This window comes from Elephantulus edwardii, unplaced genomic scaffold, assembly GCF_000299155.1.
Source record: "Elephantulus edwardii isolate Elephantulus edwardi_28Jun2011 unplaced genomic scaffold, EleEdw1.0 scaffold00014, whole genome shotgun sequence".
In the NCBI taxonomy this organism is placed as follows: domain Eukaryota; kingdom Metazoa; phylum Chordata; class Mammalia; order Macroscelidea; family Macroscelididae; genus Elephantulus; species Elephantulus edwardii.
This window is the reverse complement of record NW_006399764.1, coordinates 31,117,202-31,139,007: the sequence shown is the minus strand read 5'-3', so window position 1 is coordinate 31,139,007 and position 21,806 is coordinate 31,117,202. Positions and strand designations below refer to the sequence as shown.

At 49.1% G+C, this 21,806-nt stretch overlaps 1 protein-coding gene across 1 annotated transcript in view; it reads right to left on the bottom strand.

Annotated features, from left to right (window-relative positions):
* LOC102864789 (phosphoglucomutase-like protein 5-like) overlaps nt 1-21,806 on the bottom strand; it is a 150,941-nt gene that overhangs the window by 54,153 nt on the left and 74,982 nt on the right. The window lies entirely within an intron of this gene.

Here is a 21,806-nt window from a genome sequence, read left to right as displayed (position 1 = left end):
AGCAAAATTTAACAGAACAGCAAGCAACAAATGCTGGCGAGGGTGCGGAGAAACTGGAACCCTTATTCACTGCTGGATGGGGTGTAAAATGTGGAAGAAAATACTTATTCATAAAACTGTGGAAGGCGGTATGGCACTTTCTCAAAAAGTTACAAATAGAAATACCATTTGACCCGGCAATTCCACTACTGGTAATATACCCTAAAGAAGCAGAACTGCCACCCAAACAGATTTATGCACACCCTTGTTTATTGTGGCTTTGTTCACAATAGCAAAGAGTTGGAAACAACCTAAGTGCCCATCAACAAATAAATGAATAGAGAAACTCTGGTATATTCACACAATAGAATACTACGCAGCATTGAAAAACAAGGAACTCATGAAATAGTATGCAAAATGGGTAACCCTGGAGGACATTATGCTGAGTGAAGTATCTCAGTCACAAAAGGACAAATACTGCATGGTGTCACTGTTGTAAAACAGGACTGACATCGGGGTTGGTGGAAGATGTGATTAGGTATTGTCATGACAGAAGTCCAGAATGAAGGCTGCATAGTGGAGTCGACCTGGGGGGAGGGATTGTAAAACAATGAAAGAATTTTTCTTTTACTTTTCAAAGAGAAGAGTGTAGGGGGGAGGGGTGGTCAGGCATAAAAGTGCAACAATGAATGAATGGAAAAAAGGTATCTGTAATTAGTAAATCATTGAATGTATACACACACACACACACACAAAGGACAAACACTGCATAGTGTCACTGTTGTAAAACGGGACTGACTGACATCGGGGCTGGGGAGACACTGAGAAAGATGGGATAAATTATGTATCCTGCATTGAAACAGATGAGGGAAAGAACTGTTTAACAAGGATATGTGATTCGGTATTATTGTCATGACAGGAGTCCAGAATGAAGGCTACATAGTGGAGTGGACTTGTGGGGAGGGACTGTTTAACAATGAAAGACTTTTTCTTTTACTTTTCAAAGAGAAGAGCGAACTGGGGGGGAGGGGTGGGCAAGGAGAAAAGTGCAACAATGAATGAATGGAAATCCAAAGTCTCTGTAAATGTTCATTAAAAGTAATAATAAAAATAAGACACAAGCAGCCCAAATCGTAGGAAAATAGAATGTTAACCACCCATTCCAATCACTCTCAAAATTTCCTTTTTCCACAACGTAGACCATGTTGCTAATGTGTATAATTTCTCAAGGAATCCTGGTGGAGCAGTGAGTTAAGCACTGGACTAACAGAGAAAGGTCAATGCAGTCAAGGGTACAGTCAATGGCATGGTCAGTGCAATGTCATGGTCAACGATGGTCAGTGTAGTCAACAACACGGTCAATACAATCAATGACACGGTCAGTGCAGTCAAGGGCACAGTCAGTGCAGTCAAGGGCACGGTCAGTGCAGTCAAGGGCACGGTCAGTGCAGTCAATGCATGGTCAGTGCAGTCAATGCATGGTCAGTGCAATCAAGGGCACGGTCAGTGCAGGCAAGGGCATAGTCAGTGCAGCCATTGGGCACTGTCAGTTCAGTGAAGGGCACGGTCAGTGCCGTCAAACATATGGTCGGCTTACATAAAGATGCACAGCCTTGGAAACCCCAGGAGGCAGTTCTCCATCCTGCAGGGTCACTGTAAGATGAAATAAAATCGACGGCAGTGGGTTTTCTTTGATAACTGTCATACTCGCACATATCTGTGTCCTGCCCATACATTTTTCTCCACTGCTGAGCACAGAATCCCACCAGGACATCTTCGAGTCTGTAAAGACAGCTGTGGGGGCCTCCACTTTGGAACACAGACAGACAGCAGCTACTACGCAAGAAACCATCTCTACCCACTCACCTTCCCACCCTCTCACTTCCCACCTGGCGGTCGACTCCCCGCAGCGCCCCCACGTGTGTGGGAGCAGAGCTGCCTCGCAGGGTGTGGAGTGGCTGGCTTTCAGAGGCAGATCACATGACCATCCCCGAAGGTGTTTGCGGGAGGACTCCAACCTCCGACCTTCCAGCCGGCATCAAGTGCTCTGGCCACAGATTGGTGCCACAGAGGTGCTCTGGTCGCACAGTGCGTCACGTGCTGCAACTCCAAAGAGGCCCCAAATCCAGGGAGGAGATGAGGCAGGCCAGTGCCCTCCCGTTCTGAGTCACAGCAGTGGGAGCCCAGAGGGGCGCCGGGCATCATCGTCCACTCAGTGGTGGTAGGTTTTCCCATTAAGGACTCCCACACATATCTCTGGAGCTCTGGGGCTTCGTAGTTAGGAATTGTACTATCAACCCCAAAGGCATGTAGTTCAAATCTACCAGCTGCTCTGTAGGAAACAGGCTCCCATGTAATTTACTGCCTCTGAACACTTGCTGGAGGGTCAGCTACGGGTCAGTTCTGACTCAAAGGTACAGAATAAAAATGCATTTCTTATGAACTAGGAATGTAGTGTCTAGAAATAATAAACTCACTAATTGGTACTTGATGTAATACTTACACTCACATCTCCCGCAGACTACACAAGTGCGGAGAGAGAGCACACGCACGATTTAGGACCAGAACACCATTCTCCAGTCACTGGGAGTGTTACGAGTTTTGGCAATTATTCTCTCCCATAGAAAGAAGATGTCTCCTCCCAACTCACACTCTCTTCTCAGGATCCAGAAGTGTTAATAGATGAAAGGTGGACAAAGGTCCTGAATTTGGCACAACTTTGCGGGGCCACCTCGGCCAAGGCCCCACCCCCACCTCTGCTGGGCTACTGCCTTTGCCAAAACTGTACAGACGCGCAGTCCTTCTGTCAGATACCCCTCCCTCCCTCGTCCGGAGTCAGTTTGAAGGCCAGGCTGATTGAAAGTTCAGAAGGATTCCTTTTTCTGTGGCAATTACCTCTCTTATGGATAATCCCAGTATCTGGAGGACTGATGTGTGATCTTATTCAAGTGTATACAAGACTCTGTACTAGTGATCATCCCACAGCTGAAATTACCTCACAGTGCGCTACAGAGAGCACAGTGGAATGATCAAATAATGTGCGATATTGTTGATTTGAATAGAAGAAATGACTGCCATGAAAAACGACTCAAAGGACTCTCACAAGCACAATGTTGAGTGACAGACATCTGTAAAAGGAACACATGCTGCATTTCCCCCCCCCCATGTAGACAAAATCCAAAAATAATCCAAACTGATCGATGGTGTCAAAATCCAGCTCCAGGGCTCAGAGAAGTTCAGGACTGGTCCTGGTTCCACACAGGTGAGAGGCATGCAGGTGAGAGGCACGTGGGTGGAATGCATACAGGTGAGAGGCACACGTGTGAGGGGCACACAGGTGGGAGGCATGCAGGTGAGAGGCACACGGGTGGGGCGGCAGGCAGGTAAGAGGCACGCGTGTGAAGGGCACTCAGGTGGGAGGCACATAGGTGGGTGGCATGCAGGTGAGAGGCACAGCTGGAGTTTGAGCCCAGAACAACTCCGTTTGCTCATGTTCCGTCCCCCTAGACCCTGGCTTCTCCCCAGCACAACATTGCTTTCAGAAGTGCGCGTCGAAGCAGGCTGGAGAATAAGCTGATATGACAGGCGTTGGACTAGAGGGTTCCATGACAATTATTTCATTCTTATATGCAAGTGCTCAAAAGAGAAACACAGCAGATGCTTCCACCTCCACAGTGTAGATCCCTGACAGCTGTGGGTACAGAAAGTGGCCCCAGAGAAGAACCAGCAAGGACTTCTCCCTGAAGAAGAGGAGGCATGGTGCCCGAGGATACGTCCCCCGTGAGCTAACGAATCCTTTAGGTCTATTTGTAGGCAGCTGGAGAGCACAGCAGCTCAAGACACTTGCTACATAAAAGTAAACACCTCCAAGCCCTAACACATTGATACATTCAGGAACCTGCAAATGGTATTATTCTAAGCAGGACTTCCAACTGGTTCATTTCTATTTGCTGCCGAGAACTTCCTTTTCCACCCCAGATAGACTTTAGTAGAACCTACATTTTCACAAGATCCCCAGGGGGTGTATCTAGGGCGCAGCCACAGAGGGTGATAATAGAACATTAACAGATTGGGCAGCAGGGCCAAAGACAAGGATGTCAGGTTATAGACCAGTCTAGGAGAAGTCAGTCCTTGGAAAGAGACGTCACGCTGGGAAAGGGGGCTCGAGCCTATAGGAGGACATGAGGACGGTGCAGGACACAGCAGGGCTTAGATTTGTTGTTCACAGCTCACTACATACCACCTCGACTTGTCAGTCCTAACAACAACAGATGGAGTGAGAATCTTTTTAGCGCTGGTTTTCTAGGCTGAAGCACTTGCTAAGAGTATTTTGTCTCCTACTTGACTTTATAGTTAAAAGTTAACTTACATATTAATCTTCGTTTGTTTGCCCGTAAACAATGAGGATCCCCTCACAACCAACAGGAGGGAGTCAACCATCCCCAGGACCACAGTGAGAGCTGGTCAGCATGCCCGGGGCACCATCCTACCAAGAACTCAGCCATCACCCCGACTGCCCCAGGAAAAGATGTCCTTCCTCACAAAACCTCTCCTTGGCTGCAAGGGGTCAGGTTTTTAGAACCTGACCTCCACCTCCTCTACATCAGCATATAATAAAGTTCTTGCTTCTCACCCCCACCCTGTCTCAGGCTGGCTTTGCGTGGCAGACCTAGGGTTTTGCAGTAACAATGTAATTCATAAAAATGTTCATAGCAGCATTATTCACCATGCAAGAACATGGAAACAGCCCAAATGTCCAGCCACAAATGAATGGATTGAGAAATTATGTCACTTCCACACAATGGAATACTATGCAGCACACAGAAGCAATGATCTTGTAAATTATTACCTAACTTGGGAGGGACTGCAGAGTATTATGCTAAGTAAACTAACTCAGTCCCACAAGGATAAACACTGTATAAATCCATTATTGTAGAAAGATCCAATTGTAAGGATCAAAGAGGCATGGGAGAGGGTGGAAGCAGAGGGATGAGGATGTGCAGGGGGAGGGGGGATTAATCATGGGGTTGTACAATTTGAGGGGGGGTAAGGGAAATGGAAAGAATCTGTTCTCTAAAACAATGTATTTTAATTTTGTAAACAAACCAGTGTAAAGTGTTTTAAAAAATTTAAAAATTAATAAAAAAATAATTACCCAGGAATTTTTATGATGTACATTCTGATTCAATACACCTGGTGTGTATCTTGTTAAGTGTATTTTGCTTATTAGTGTATCTGAGGTGGAAATACAAAGTTTCAGCAGTGAATTGGACCAGAAGGGATTGGTTCAAAGCCCTGCTTTCTAATTTGCTTTGAAAACAGACATTTTAAAATAAAGTTTGCTCTTACGTCAAAGGTTCTGTTTTATCTCATTTTTAATGGCCTAAGAAGATACAGTCCTGCCTTGGTTATTTTTAGGTGATATGGAGTCTGCCCTGACTCATAGCCTCATGCATAACAAAACTAAACATGCCTCAGCAGATCAAAGCAACTCTCCCCAAATTGCAAAGCGAAGGTCAATCTTGAGAGCGACTGGCTCAATGCTCAGCAGTTCAAGAAAGGAGGTGTACCTTCAGGAGAACCCCCACAGGCAGCTCTCAGAAGACCAGTGCTCCCTGTTCCAACCAGCCTGACGCACATGGGCACCAAGCAGAACAGGCAGCCTGGCGGAGGGGAGGGAGGGCGTCAAGGGCGTGGGGACAAGTACTTTCTTCCCAGAAGGTTCTTGCAGGTTAGAAGCCAAGTTGGCAGGCTTTATGGGAGGGGAGAGGATTTCCCCAGCCCCCACCCTTCCCAGTTAATCAGTACCCGGGGCCAGCAAGTTCAAGGCTGTGGCCAAGTGTGAAAGAACCGGATACTTTTATAACCATGAGCCATGGCTACAGCTATGCAAGCTAAGATAACAACGGAATGCCAGGGTCCTGAGCGAGTCTTGGTTCTGTCCTAGGTCAAGAGGGAATTCTCTCCTTCTCTGTCCTCCCTCCTGAACTTGGGATCCATCTTGTACACAGAGGTCAGCAGATACCAGGCCCTGGACAGGTCTTTGGGAGAAGTCTCTGGAATTCTCTAACACAAACATTCCCCTTAACATTGCTCTAGTGGGGGCTGCATCTCTTCCTGATGGCTGCTCCCCGTGTCAGGATGAACATGAGCTCTTGCTTGGATCAGAAAGGCCAGGTGCCAAAGATGAGGTTGTTGTTGTTATGTGCCATTGAGTCGCTTGCTACTCATAGTGACCCTACGTACAACAGCCCTAAACCCTGTTCTACCTCTTGTCAATTGCACTGTCTCTGACACACCCATCCCGATTACCCCAGTGACTGAATCAATCCACCTCATAGAGAGCCTTCCCCTCCACCCTCCCAAGCATGATGTCCCTCTCCAAGGACCGGTCCCTCCTTACAAGATGTCCAAAGTATGTTGTCCCCCAAATACACAAATGTGATGCAGAAATTACGTGCAGATCCCCCAATATCTCATAAGCCTGTAACATAGTTAAAGGTGGGCTGCGACGCCCTCCTTCCCATCACAGCCCTGATCCCCTGGAGGAGTGTTTCCTGGGGAGTGACCTGGAGCACCTCGAAGTAACAAAACATTTTAAAAAAAGGAAAATGAATCCAGAATGAGGAGCCTCAGCATCACCAAGAATAAAGAAGTGGGAGGATAGTGTGTCCTTCAGTCCCAGGAGCCTGTGCTGGGAAATGCCTTGAACCAGCGAGAAAGTCAGTCCCTGGTGCCAGCCCTCTGACTCCACACTTCCAGACCCTAAACTGTGAGAGAGTGGAGCTTTGTTTGTTAAAACCACCCAGTTGTGAGAACCGTGTCACAGCAGCACAGAGAACCTGGACACGCCTGTCCGTGGTATCCCTGTCACAACAGCACCAGAGAACTGAGGCACACCCACCTCTGGTGTCCCTGTCACAGTAGTACCGAGAATCCTGATGGGTGCATCATGGTGTTCCCATCACACCAGCACTGGAGAACCAATACCCACATTTGGGGTACCTCTATGACATCCACATTTTGAATACTTCTATTTCTCTATTAAATCCACTAAAGAATGAAGACACCCAGGTATAAAAGACAAGAAAGAAAACCACCAATGGCCATTGGCCTCTCTGATCACCAAGAGGATATTATGGATACAAGCTCTTCAGGCTACATTGACAGTTACCAAAACCAGCTTCAGCTTGAAAATATCCTCAACATTACTTTCAAAAAGCCTCTCCCTGACTCTTTCTAAAATCTGCCACAAAAGACCTCTCAAAAGTTGTGAAAAGAAAGTCTGCCGCTCTGGATACTAAGCCGTGCCGGGCCCAAATCAGGATTTTTAGTTGATCCATTTCTGTGAGCAGTGGTGTGGTCCGCAGGGAGTGGTGCTGCTAACCTAAAGGTGTCCAGTTCTAATCTACCCCTAGCTCAGAGAGAGAGACACACACACGGGCCATCTCCTCCCATACAATTTACAACCTCCAAAACCCCTCAGGGTCAGCTGTGACTCAACAGCTATGGGTGGAATAGTTCATAAGCACATGAAAGCAGGATTATGAACAAGGGAGACTGAAGAACTGATGCCTTTGAATTACGGTTTTAGGAAGATTGTGAGTAGATCATGCGCTATCAGAAGAACAGATGCAGAGTCAGGGTGTTCCTTCGAAGCAAGAAGAATGAGACTTCATCTCACCCACTTTGGACATCTTTGCAGGAGGGACAGTCCCTCATCATAGAAGGTCAGGGGAAAAGAAGACCCTCGTCAAGATGCTTTGACACAGTGGCAGCAATGGGCCACGGCTGGGAGGACGGCACCGAGTGGCTGAGTCAGAGCTGACGTCAGGGCTCCTGCCACGTTCTCCATGTACTTGTTCCTAATGATTCTTTTTAGCTCCCCACCTGCACTGTGTCGCTGCTGTTCACCCCCATCCTAGTTTCCTCGGGCTGGTGGGCAGAGAAGGTGTCAGCTCAGGTGGAAGATCCTCTCAGCTTCTCCACTTCTGTCCCTGGTTCCTCGTCCATCTCCACATGGCATCTTTCTTTCCCTCACTGTGTTGCTTCTCTCTGTCTAATCTCCTATCTCCACATGGCATCTTTCTTTCCCTCACTGTGTTGCTTCTCTCTGTCTAATCTCCTTTTTTAGTGTGAAACGTCTTTACATTTAGGACACACTTAAATGGTCTCAGTAACATAGAAAACCCTGTTCCCAAATGGGATTCCTCCCATGGGTAGGTGTTCAGCACCTATTTTGAGGGGACACAGCTTAATCTGTGATACTGCCAAGTCTGTCTGTATGGTGTCCAATCTTCCCATATCAAACATCCTTTCTAAACGCTGTCAAATGCTTCAAGACTTAAGTGCCTGATTATCAGGAAACCTATAACAAAGACGTGGAAGGAGGAGTGGCATCCACTTCCATAATAGCTTGCCTCCGGAAACCCTATGAACTTGGAGAGATCATGAAAGGCACCCAAGTGTCAAGGACTCTCCTTCATAGGGTCGCTATGAGTCACCTGCGACTTGACGGCACTTAACAACAACAACAACAATAACAAAGACACATGCATGGTCAATAAGACCATCACTTCTTCCTCAGTACACAGCTACAGAGCATTTCCTGACCTCCTTTGACCCCATGAGTGAGCATGAACCATGGAATCCAAGTGGAAATGACGTCAGAACTGGCTCTAAAAGCTCACCATCTCTGTGATTTTCCTCACCTGCCAGTGTGACAGGAGCAGCCCAACCACCTCTCCAGCAACAACATCAGGAAGAAGGAGTCCTGGTGGCACAAAGGTTAAATACCTGGCTGCTAACTGCATGGTCACAAGTTTGAACCCACCAGAAACCCTTTTGGGAGAGAAGACCTGGCTCCTGTATAGAGTGCAGCTCAGGAACAGAGTGGAGCTCTTCTCCACCACACACGGCCACTACAACCAGGAATATAATAACTTAGTGGCACCAGAACAACAAAATAGCCATTCTGTATGACATACTGGATACTGGGGAGCTATGCACTTTTATTTTATTTTGTCCTTGTAGTTTTCCTTTAAATACAGTATACTATTCCTGCACTTTTCTTTAAACTGCTTGTTAAGATCAAAGAGAATGTCTCCAAGCCTTGTTCAGGAGGCTGGTCCGTTTGTGGTAATGTGGTGGCCGGTGTGCTGGGAGGCTGGAAGCTTTCTTGCCAGCGTATGTGGTACCAGCAGGATTACCCTGTGGGTAGGTTCAGCAGAGCTTTCAGATTAAACCAAGTTGAGAAGAAAGGCTTGTTGGGCTACTTCTGAAAAAAACTCGTCCCTGCGTTAAGTCAGTCCTAGGTCACGGCCACTGAGAGGGTGAGCAGAACCGCCCCCGGCAACGTCCGAGTGGGTAAATCTCTGTGGACAGGACGCCACACGCTCTTCCTAGAGAAGCTCTTGGGCACATATCAGTTCGTGGTTTGCATTTTATTTTGGTGAGTGGTAAACGGGACACTAAAAGCTCATGTACCAATAAAGGAGTTTTTCTTTTGCTTTTCAAGGAGAGGAGCAGACTGGGGGTGGGGGTAAGTGGGTGGGGAGAAAAGTGTAACAATGAATGAATGGAATTCCAAATTCTCGGTAGATGTTCATTGAAATTAATAATAATAAAAGAGTTGTTGTTGTTGTTGTTGTTGTTATGTGCCATCGAGTCGTTTCCGACTAATAGCGACCCTATGCACAACAGCTCTAAACACTGCTCTATCCTGCGCCAACCGCACCGCCTCTGACACACCCATCCTGATTACCCCAGTCACCGAATCAATCCATCTCATAGAGGGTCTTCCCCTCCTGCGCTGTCCCTCCACCCTCCCAAGCATGATGTCCCTCTCCAAGGACCCGTCCCTCCTGGCAACATGTCCAAAGTATGTCAGACGAAGCCCCAGAATCTTTGCCTCCAAGGAGCAGCTTGGTTTAATCCTCTCCAAGATGAATCTGTTTGTTTTCCTGGCAGTCCAGGGTACATTCAGTACCCTTCTCCAGCACCAGAGCTCAAAAGCATCCACTCTCCTTCTGTCCTCCCTAGTCATTGCCCAACTCTCTGATGCATAACAAGCGATTGCAAATACCAAGACCTGTATCAGGCGCACCTTAGTCTCCAGAGAGACACTGTTGCTCCTGAGTACCTTTGAGAGGTCCCTAACGGCAGACTTTCCCATCGCGATACGCTTTTTGATTTCCTGACTGCTGGTACCAAGAGTGTTGACTGTGGAGCCGAGCAAAGTGAAGCTGTGAACACTCTCAATCTCTTCGTCATCCATCCTGACGCTGCCAATTGGTCCAGTGGCGAGAATCTTTGTCTTCTTGACATTGAGCCTCAGTCCATACTGAAGGTTGCAGTCCTTGACCCTTCGCAGCAAGTGCACGAGGTCCTCCTCAGTTTCAGCAAGCAAGGTTGTGTCATCTGCATAACGGAGATTGTTAATAGATCTTCCACCAATCCTGATGCCACAATTCTCCTCATAGAGCCCAGCCTCTCGGATAATCTGCTCTGCATACGTGTTGAAAAGGTATGGAGACAGGATGCATCCCTGGCGTACACCCTTCCCTATTTTGAACCATGCAGTGTTACCCTGCTCTGTTCTGACTACTGCCTCTTGGTCCAAGTATAGGTTTCGTATTAGCACAATTAAATGTTCTGGGATTCCCATTCTTCTCAGAGTAATAATTAAAAAAAAAGCTCATGACAGGCTTTCAGTCAAAGTTCAGTTGAAGACTCGAAACACCACTTCAGAAGTGGGAGCTATCATGTTCTTGTCTCTCTCCGTAGCCGCCAAGAAAGACTGTCAGTGCCATTAAAACACATTTTTAAAAAAAAAAAAAGCTTCTGATCATCCGTTTAAGGTTAATCATTTAACTGTCAGTCTCTGCCTGTGCATGTGAAGGAGAGTAAAGAAATTAAAAAACGCAGGGAAGCAATTAGACCAGGACATAATGGACCATGGGAACCCTAGCTGATTGCCTTAACCACTGTGCCACCAGCTCCTGTGTGAAACTCCTGTGATCTGCACCTGTGACAGTCCTAAACCTGGCACAGGTTTGGACAGTGTCCCTTCCACTGTGCACGGGGTCTCCACAAGCGAGAGCTGGCATCACAACTCAACAGGAGTCGGCAATGATGACAGTGGCACACACCCCCAAGGTGAGCCTCTTTCCCGAGTATGTTTATTTACGACACAGCCTTTGCAGTCTTTCTGATGAATTCAAGGGCCAAAGTCGGCGTGTTTGCACAATCCTGAGAAATAAAAGCTACAGAAGGTGGAGTTTAAGAGCTCCCAGGGCCTGCAGGCTCATGTCCAACAGACATTTAAGAGGACAGCTCTCCAGCTGGTCTTTCTGCAGCCTTTTCACTGGTCAGCCCACTGAAGAGCTCACCTTCAGACCTCTGCTTTCCTTTGATGGCTGAATGCCTGGCAGGGATTGCTCTGTGGCAGAAGACGTCATGTGAGCCGGTTACCCAAAATCTAACTGGGGGGTACCACAACCGGTTGGCGTAAAATCGTCCCCAAGGGCAGTAGCCTATATTTACGTTGGTGAGAGGGGACTGGAGTTTTAAAAGCTCCTGTGTGGCCTTCTGAAGAAGCTATTGCTCTCTGTTTATCCAGAGCAAAGAAGAGGGAACAAAATAAAAAAGTATGGTAGTCCAAAGACTCCTAGACATTTTGAACTTCAGTCTCCTTGACCTCATGACCAGAAGAACTAAGTGGTGCCTGGCCACCACAGCTGGACTCTACAAGGGGCCACAATAGAAGGTCGTGTTCTTGTTAGGTGTCGTTGAGTCAACTATGACTCAGAGCGACGCTGAGAACAAGAGATCAACCTGTCCTACCCTGTGTATCCTCATGATTGTCAGTGAAACTCCTGCTGACAGTCACTGCTGCTGTCACTGCATCTGTCCACCTTGCTGAGGGTCTCCCCTCGGACGAGCTTCTGACTTTCCCAGCATCATGTCCTTTTGAAGGACGGGCCCCTGCTGACACTCACTCAAAGTGAGATGACGTTTACCATCATTTCCTCTGAAGAGCGCCCTAGCTACACTGCCTCTCAGACTGATTTGTTTGTTCTTCTGATAATCCAGGGGATATTCAGCACTCAAGAAAAATGCGGAACAAAACTCAAAATCACACAAAAGATGAACTCTATGGTCTGGTGGAAACTCCAAGACTAGGACACCTTTCAGTCTGGAGACGAGCTCACCCCACGGCTTGCCTTTCAGGCAAACAACAGACAGGCCTGCAGAGTGGACAGCAGCACTTCTCAGAGACCAGAAGAGCAGCTTTGGCCTGGAGCTGAGGTCCAGAAGGCAACACCCACAACAGGAAGGAGCAGCAGAAAGAGTGGGAAGAGTGCTGCCTGTTACGCTGTGATTGTCATCAATATCATGGTAATCAAATTTCGAGAGGGACACCAATTTGCTTGGTAAACTTTTAAAAATTAACAAGAAAAAGTTAAAATAAAGAAGCAGGATGGGAAGGGAGCTTACCCAATCTGTAATATGAATCAGACTGAGTCGAGTTACAGCTTGTTTTCTATCAACAATTTATCATCTTTTCTTAAGTTTATTTTCATTAATGAAACAACTCAGCTTTAAGGGGAAATTAACACAAAACATTAGAAAATTAAACGAAGCTGCCTGTTGTTTCGTGCCACTGAGTTGGAATCGACACATAGCTGACCCTCCAGTGGATTTTCAGAGACAGTTAATTGTACAGGAGGACCCTGCCCATCTTTCTCCCGATGAGCAACTGGTGGATTTGAACTGTGTGCCTTTGGCATTATGGTACAGCTTATAACCACTAGGCCATCAGAGCTCCCCACAAAGGTGGCCACCAAAGTTTAATATCATTCATATTTAGCAGACGGTTCCTGGATGCTGGCGCCACTGTTAGCTTTGCCGAAGCCCCAGCGTCATATAGGAAATACTGTCCTTGTGGTGCTGTTGTCATGTGCGTTGTGTCGGCCTGGACCCACAGCTGACCCTCCACACGTTTTCAGAAGCAGCAAACCATGCGGGAGGAGACTGCTCATCCAGGAGATTTGAACCTCCTCCCTTTGGGTTGGCAGTGCGACGCCTCACCACTAAGCTCCCTTGCTTCTCTTGTAAGAAGGAGCAAATAGTCAATAGTCAACTTTCAATCCAAAGATTGGTGATTGTGTCCTGCTCCGCAGTGCGGAAGAAAGGACGGGCAATCTGCACAGTGACTGCAGTGGGGTGCAGTTTCCCAGAATCGATTCCTCAACAAACTTGGCTTGGACGCAAGAGCAATCACTTTGTAAATTATCACCTGACTTGGGAGGGACTGGAGAGCATTATGCTGAGTGAACTAACTCAGTCGCACAAGGATAAATATTGTGTAAGACCATTATTGTAGAATGAATATAAGGATCCAGGAGGGGTGGGAGAGGCTGGAAGCAGAGGGATGTGGACATACAGGGGGAAGAGGGGGTTAATCATTGGATTGTACAATTTGATGGGTGGGGGTGGGAGAATTGAAACAATTTGTTCAGATTTAGATTAGAATTTTGTAAATAAACTAGTGGGGGGAAAACAAAACTTGGCTTGGCTGCAGGATCAAATGGAGCAGCATATCACGTACTCTGACACCACAAAGCATCCCACAGTTACACTTTAGTTTCTTGCTTTGGGCCTTTGCTGAGCACTGTGGGGACCCAGTAGACCATTTAAATCATCTTTGAAACGAAAAAGACGGCTTCATGCCTTGTGCTTCCTCCGACGTCAAGATTTTGGTCGATTATAAAAGCAAAAGCTAAGCCAAATCCATGGCCGTTGACCTCTGACTCTCAGTGACCTTCCACTGGGCGTCTGAGGTCGTCCGTCTTTACAGGAGGAGAAAGCTCATCCTTCTCCCTCACAGCAGCTTGTGGATTCGAACTGCTGACCTTTCAATGACCAGTGCAATACATTGCATGCTGCACCATCAGGGCTAATTGTAAAAGGATGGTAAATCCCAAACCAGGAACTCAGCCACTTTATCTAGAAGCTTCTAACCTTCTGTTTTATGTAAGTGTTCCAGGGAAGGAGAGAAGCCTTCCTCATGGGATTTTAAATTTCATCAGAAACATAAGGCTGGTAAATCTCTAATGATCTTAACATTATTTGGAAGGGGGGAAAATGACACTGGCTTTAGGAAATTGACCAGGCATCCAGAGAAAACACACATGCAAAGCTCATGTACTCACAGAAATTTACTCTGAAATTCAAACAAACTGGGATCCACGTCTGTGTTTACAATAAGCAGCTCTGGTGGCGTGGTGGTTAAAGCTGCCAAAGGGAAGGTTGGCGTTTGAAGGCACTAACCCATCCTCAGGGAAAAGATGAGCAGTCTGTTTCCATGAAGGTGATGACCTTGGAAATCCCATGGGGCAGGGCCATGCTGCCCTACAGGGTCTGTGAGGGGATCTACTGCACAGCAGTGGGGTTTGGTTGGGGGATTTTTTTAGTTGTTGTTGTTGTTGTTAGGTGCTGTGGAGTCCAGCATGACAGATAGAGACCCTGTGAACAACAGACCTGAGCCCTGTCCTGTCCTGCACCGTCCTCACCACCGCTGACACACAAGCCCATGGCTGCCGTCACTAAGTCAGTCCACCTGGTTGAGGGGCTTCCTCTCTTCTCAAGTTCCCACACCTTTCCAAGCGTGATGTCCCTCTCCAAGAAATAACGTCTCCTAGTAACATGTCCAAAGTGTGTGAGACAGAGCTTCACCATCCTTGCCTCCACGAAGCACGCTGGCTGCACCCTCTCCAAGACACGTCAGTTTGTTCTTTTTCAGTCCATGGCATGTTCAGTACTCGTCTCCAACACCACAGCTCAAAGGCATCAACTTTTCTTCTGTCATCCTTAGTCATTGTCCAGCACTCAGATGCACTCCTGACAACATGCCCAGAGGCTCTGGGAGTGTTCGTTCACAAAGAGACCTCTGGGGACAAAGTCCACAGAGAGCCGAGCTCCTGACCTGAGACTGCACCTCTCTGCAGGTTCAAGTTCACCAGCAGCTTCAAGGGGCGGAGAGCAGGCAGTCTCCTCCCACGTGATTCACAGCCTTGGACACTCACTGGAGGGTCAGCTGTGAGTCAGTTCTGACTTAACAGCCATGAGCTACTTTTTCAGTCATCTTCACAGGATCGGATTGCCAGGTCTTTCTCCCATGGAGCTGTAAAGTGGCTTAGAACTGCTGACGTTTGGGTTACCAGCTAAGCCCCTAACTATTGTGCCACCAGGGCTCCAGTGGACAGCTGCAGCACCCTGGCTGCCATCAGCACTCTGATGCCAGGTGCTGAAACTGTCCTAATGAATATTCAAATCTAGGATGGCCTCTGTGGAGCCTCACCCGTTGGGATGTGGGGTCCCTGTGGAATGTGGGGTCCCTGTGGGATGTGGGGTCCTTATTGAGTGCACGCCTTGTACAACTGAACACCACGGGTTCCCTCAGCCTGGCTACTGTAGGCACTAGGTGTGGGGTTGGGGCAAGGCAGACACAGCCATACCTGGATGCGGAATCCCTGAGGTGATGAAGCCTTGAGGAACTCCTCAATACAGGCACACAGGTGAGTGAGGGCACCCATATGTGCGTACCTCACCAGCACAGTGCCACGTCCTGTAAGGAGCTACAGGTTCCAAAAGAAGCCTCGACTCTGCAGGAAGGTGCAGAGGGCTTGGAGAGAGGAGGAGGGAGCAGTGGAATCTCAATGGGTGAGGACAGTGACATTGTTCACCAAAGATGCACAAAGCACAAGGAAACTGTGCTGCCTTCTGGTAGCTAGTGGGAAGGAGCTGTACTGCAGGCCAAGAGGTGCACGCTTCGAATCCACCAGCTGCTCCGCAGGAGAAGGAGAAGCAGTCTCCTCCCCTGTGACTTACTGCCTCTGAAAACCTGCCGGAGGGTCAGCTATGAATCTGTTCCAACTCAACACACAACAACAACAACATCAACAACTGCCTTCTTTCTGGATGCTCCACCCCACACAAGGCCTTGAGGGGAGAGGGCATTTGGGGGAAGCTGAGACGCTGACAGTGTGTGCAGACTGGGGTCCTCAGGATTCCTCCCCAGCCCTGGGGTCCAGGCCCTGTGATTTACGTCCCCGAGTCCTGAGCCAGCTGCATCCCCACAGCAGCCGGGGCCTGCACACGCCGCCTTCCCTTAAAAGGCCTCAGAGAACACGCAGTCACGACAGAGGACAGAGCTGAGGGCGGTGCCTCTCCCCCTTCCTTATAAGGTCAAGTGTCAGAATGGCACAGCCCTTCCAATTTATGAGGCGGAGGAGGGAGGACCTCTGATGGGGGGCTGGGGGTTCCACCCAAGAAGACGTGTCCCCAAACGTGTCCTGTTGGCAAACGGCTCAGGGACTGAGAGGAATGGAATGCATATTGGCTGAACTGCTGTGCTTTGGGGGGTGTTTTTGTTATAACTCTGCAAAATAAACACTTCTCCGCTCTGCTCTAGGAGCCCTGTGGCACAACAGCTAACTGAAAGGTTGGCAGTCCAAATACACTAGCTGACCTGCGGGAGAAAGCTCCAGTTGCAGTGCCCTCTCAGAAGGCCGTGGAGACCCAGGCGGTCCCGCTGGCACTGTAGGGACACCCGGAGAATTCACTCTACCGCAATGGGTTCCCCATTTGTTCCCTTTGAAACATCCGCATTTTGTGAAGGCAGAGCTCCCACGCCCACCAAATATCAGAGAAAATGAGAAATAAGCAAGAATAAAAACCTCAAGAAAAGGTAAATTATCAAACCACGAAATGGTTGGAGGGCGTGGACAGACACTGAGCCCAGAGAGGGCAGCCCACTGTCCATGAGAAGATGCTCAAGAACGTCAGTCGTTGTGTCGGGGCCATGGAGTTGGGCACGACTCACAGTGACCCTGTGAACAACAGATCTGAACCCTGTCCTGTCCTGTGCCACCCTCACAGCCTCTGACACCCGAGAGCCTGTGGCTGGAGTCACTGTGTCAGTCCACCTACTTGAGGGTCTTCCTCCACCGTCCCTCCGCATTTCCAAGAGTGATGTCACTCTCCAAGGGTAGCCTCTCCTAGTAACATGTCCAAAGGGTGAAAATGAAACTTATCATCTTTCCAAGGAGGCACCATTGTTGTTGTTATGTGTCCTGAGAAGAAAAGCAACTCAAATGGCTATGAGATACTGCCTTCCTTCTGCCAAATTACGAGGATCAGGGGGAAATGTCTTTAGGCAATAGAAAACGATAAACGCTGAGGAGGCTTCAAGGAGGTAGAACTCACATGTTCTGCTGGCAGGACTTCCGAGTGGTACAAGCAGCACGGAGACCTGCGTGAGGCTTCTCCAGAAAGCGAGGGCCACCAACACCGCAGGGTCCAGCAGTCTCATTGCCAGGCGTGCATCCCAGAGAAAGGAGAACCGTGACACAGACACATGTGCGCTCATGCCCATTGAAGCATCAGTCACAACAGCACAAAGGAGGCAACCTGAACGTCTGTCAGTAGATGAATTGATGCTGCTGCTGTTGTTGATTTTAGGTGTCACGGGGCCAGTGCAGTCTGATAGGTACCCTGCACACAATGAGTGTAATAGACTGAGCCTTGCCCAACCTGTGTCCTCACCATCTCCGCTGTGTGTGAGCCTTTGTTGCAGTCACCGTGTCCTCTCCTGGACGGCCTTCCACTTTTCCACTCACCCTTTGCTTTACCCAGCATGATGTCCTTCTTCAGGGCTTGACCCCTCGTGACAACATGTCCAAAGCCTGGGAGATGGAGCCTCACTGGCTCTGCGTCCGAGAAGGCACTGGCTGCACCTCTAACACCGACCTGCTCTCCGGCAGCCCTTGGGATGGGCAGTCCTCTGCCAACACACCAATTCAAAGCCATGACTCCTCAGTCTTCCTTACGGACCATCCAACTTTCACAAGTGCACAAAACAATTGAAAAAAGAAAACTTGGGATACATCCCCACAAAGGAATGTTACAAAACTGCAAAGAACAATGGGGAGTCTACAGAATTCACGGGGCCCCCATCCATGTGTGCTAGAATGGAGCTGTGACCCCCAGACCTTGCTTCTTAGGCACCCATGGGGGACTCTAACCAGCTGAGGAACATGACCAAGGCCTTGGACCTAAAGCTCACTTCTCTCAGGGCTTACACACGAGATCCCAGAAGAGAGCTGGTCCAACCTGGTGGTGTGATGGTTAAACACCCAGCTGCTGGTTGAAATGTCAGTGGTGCAAGCCACCAGCCCCTCTGCAGGAGAAAGCCCCGGAGGTTTGCTCCCTAAAGATGACAGCCCAGGAGACCCCATGGGGCAGCTGGGCTCAGCCACGGAGTGACCTCAATGTCCACTCCCAATAGTCCAACCTGCTCCTTCCCGAAGAGGAGCACACAACATCCACTTATTCCGGAGTTTAATTTCCAGCTCTGTCAGACACCAAGGAGGTTCTGGTCGAAGTCCAGTGCCTGGAATCACGTGAGTTCTGCCCTGGCGCCAGCACCCTCCCCACCCTCCCCGATCCCTTTCACACCTCCTCACATTCAGTCCAGACTGTTGTGTTTCAAATGGAGAAAGATCCCCTCCCCCGCCACATCCCCCCCAACTGTGGGGCCCTTGTTTCACCCCATCCAGCACCCAGCCCCTTCTCTCGAAGCAGCTTTGTTTGACTTTTCCAGAACCACGCCACCAGGCCTGTCACTCAAGGGGCCCTTCTCCCTGGCCAAGGCAAGGGCTGGGACTCAATCCAGACTTCAACACTCCTGCATCTGGAGTGGAAAGGCAAAGGCGGACGTGTTCGAAGCTATTTCCTGACCAAGATAATTCTCTGAAGGGACTGTTGTTACTAGATGCCACTGAGTCAACTTTGACTCACAGCGACCGCGTGGCAGGTAGACCTGCCCTGCAGGGTTTTGTAGGCTGTAACCTTTACAGCTTGGAAGGAGGAGTGGCATCCACTTCCACAATAGCTCGCCTCCGGAAACCCTATGGACCTGGAGAAAGGACGAAAGTTATACAGGTGTCCAGGACTTTTGTTCATAGGGTCGCTAGGAGTCGCCTACGACCCCATGGCACTTAACAACGCCACCACCAACAGGATAAAGAGAGAGAGAGAAAGAGAGCAGTTGGCATAGCAGACAGAAAGCCATGCTCCCAAGCCAAAGGTGGGTGACTCTACTCCACGGTCCTCAAGCCTGCCTTGAATTGTTTTTGGTAAACCATTCTTTTAGGTCGTGTAACCCTGTTATGTCCACTTGCTGTACAGAGGTAACTTGTGGTCACTGTGAAGTCGAACACTGCAACCCTGATGTGTCAAATGTGAGAATGGTTACCCATGGTGGACAGTGTTTGGTGGAGCTCCCCAATTAAAACAAGCTTGGAAGCAGGAGTGGCATCCCCTTCTGTAATAGTTTGTCTCTGAAAACCCTATGAACCCAGAGAAAGGACGAAAGTTATACAGGTGTCATAAAGTCGCTATGAGTCGCCTATGACTGACACTTAACAACAAACTTAACAACAACAATCTTTCTAGCAGCAAATCACCACTTCTTTCTCCAGTGGAGTAGCTGGGTGCGTTTGAACAGCTGATCTTTCAGATAGCAGCTGAACTCTTAACTCGCCTTGCAGCCTGAGGTCCTGTCGTTCTGTTTTGGTTTTCAATTGTGGTTTGAGAGACTGTTTGCAAAGCCAGCTGGTTTTCCAGTCACCCCTTCACACACAGACTGCTTTAGGACCTTAATGACAACACCAACAAAGCAGCCACTCCTCCCACTTCCTTCCTGGGATTCTCATTTCCATCAATCCTTCTATCCTCACCCATTCTGTCTTCTGATCTTCATCCTTGGGGAAAGGCTGCACTTTTGATTTTGTGGGATTGTTTAGGGAATGAGCACCTCCCTGGCACAAATGTTCACCTCATCAAAGTCCGTGTCTTTGCTGTGGAGTCAGACCAATGCATAGCAGACCCTCCGGCAAGTTTTCAGAGACTATAAATTGCATGGGAGGAGAATGCCCATCTTTCTCCACCGGAGCAGCTGGGCTCTGTGATTCTCAGCACCTGCCCCTCTTGCCCACCATCCAGACCCCACCAGCTTCCTGCCATCCCATGGCCTGCCCTCCTCCTCCTCCAGCTCCTGGGGTGTCTGGTTACCAAGCTCAAGACCAATAAAAACAAGAACCTGACCATCTCAGCTTGTTCGCACTCTGGGTGTGGAGCTTCTACTCCAGTGCACAGGATTCTGGCCGCACTGGCACTGCTCGCACTCCCAGAGGTGGAGTTTTGTTGTGAAGAGATTAGGTTTGATGCTGCTTGATTAAAACCAAAGCAGAAATCTGCTCAGAATCCTCTTGTGCCCCATGCAGGTACCAGCAGCACCTGAGAGCTGGCATGCACACACAGCTGCCCAACAGGCCGCGCACAGGGTCAGCACAGCCTGCCTCGTCTGTATTCTGCTCGGGGGCTCCTCCCACTTCTCAAAAGCCCTGCCCCAAAGGAAACTCACCCAGCTCCCAAGGCTCACCAGGCGGCTCTGAATTCATTTATCGAGGACCTGACGAGCTGACACACAGCTAACCCCGACTCTGATGACTCCATGTGTCAGGGTCAAACACACGTGCTGTGCAAGGGTTTTGTTTGGGGTTTTTCAACTGGATCATATGGAGATAGATTGAAGCTCATCTCACCTACTCTGGGCGTGGTGAAGGTGAAACTTCCTCTCACATACATGGGACATGTTAGGAGGGACCAGTCCTTGGGGAAAGACGCCATGGTGAGAACGGTGGAGGGTCAGAGAAAGACAGCCCCTTAACCAGATGGACTGGCACAGTGATGGTAACAGAGGTGGTGAGGAGGGCACAGCACAGGGCAGGGCTCACATCTGCTGGTCACAGGCTCACCCATGAGCCATGGTTGACCCGACAGCACAGAACCATGCGAGCACACGCAGGCACGTGGACAGAGCCACCATGCGCCTGACCGTGGCCACGGATGTGCTCTCACTCACTGGCACACGCCTGCTCCTCTTTCCTGCCAGCCTCTGTGTTCATTTGTAGATGTGTGTCTGTCTGTCTCTCATTTTTCATAAGGAGATCACCAGGCCTTTCTTCTGAGCCCCAAGGTGGACTTGAACTTGCAACCTTCTGCTTGTCAGCTGGGCACACTAACCATCACTACCCCCTTGGACTTCATCTGTTTACTAACAGAAGCGAAATCAGAAGAAATGTGAATGTTCATTCTCTTTCCCTCTCCTCTCCTCTCCTCCCCTCTCTTCTCCTCCCCTCCCTTCCCCTCCCCTCCCCGCCCTCTCATTTTTCAATGGGCACATTTTCCTCCTGGTCACTACTCTCCAATCCATCCACCGTCTGCCAGCCAGCATGTGGCACAGCCTGGCTCATGTGCTGCTGTGATGTGGGTGCTGGACTATGGGAACTTCAAATGCCAGCAGAGCCACCAGTGGTGGACAGGTCTCAGGGGAGTTTCCAGACAAAGAGACTGGGAAGGACCGGGCAGTCCACCTCTGCACCAAGCACCTGATGAAAGCACTAGACCAGCAGCAGAACACTGACAGGGCACTGGGAACTAGCCCCTCACTAGGTGGCACGCAAGTGTGACTGAGGCAGTGGTTGTAAGAACAGATCCACACAGAGCAAGGGCTCAGTAAAGGCACAGGGCTGGGCACCATTCCTGCCATCGTGTGTGGGGTCCCTGTGAGCTGGAACCAACTGAATGCATCTAACAACAGTCTCAAATAAACCTGCAGAATTGGATGATGCCAATTTGTACATGTGAAGGCTCGTGCAGGGGACAGTGTCGATCAGTGTCCAATCCACTCTCCTCCC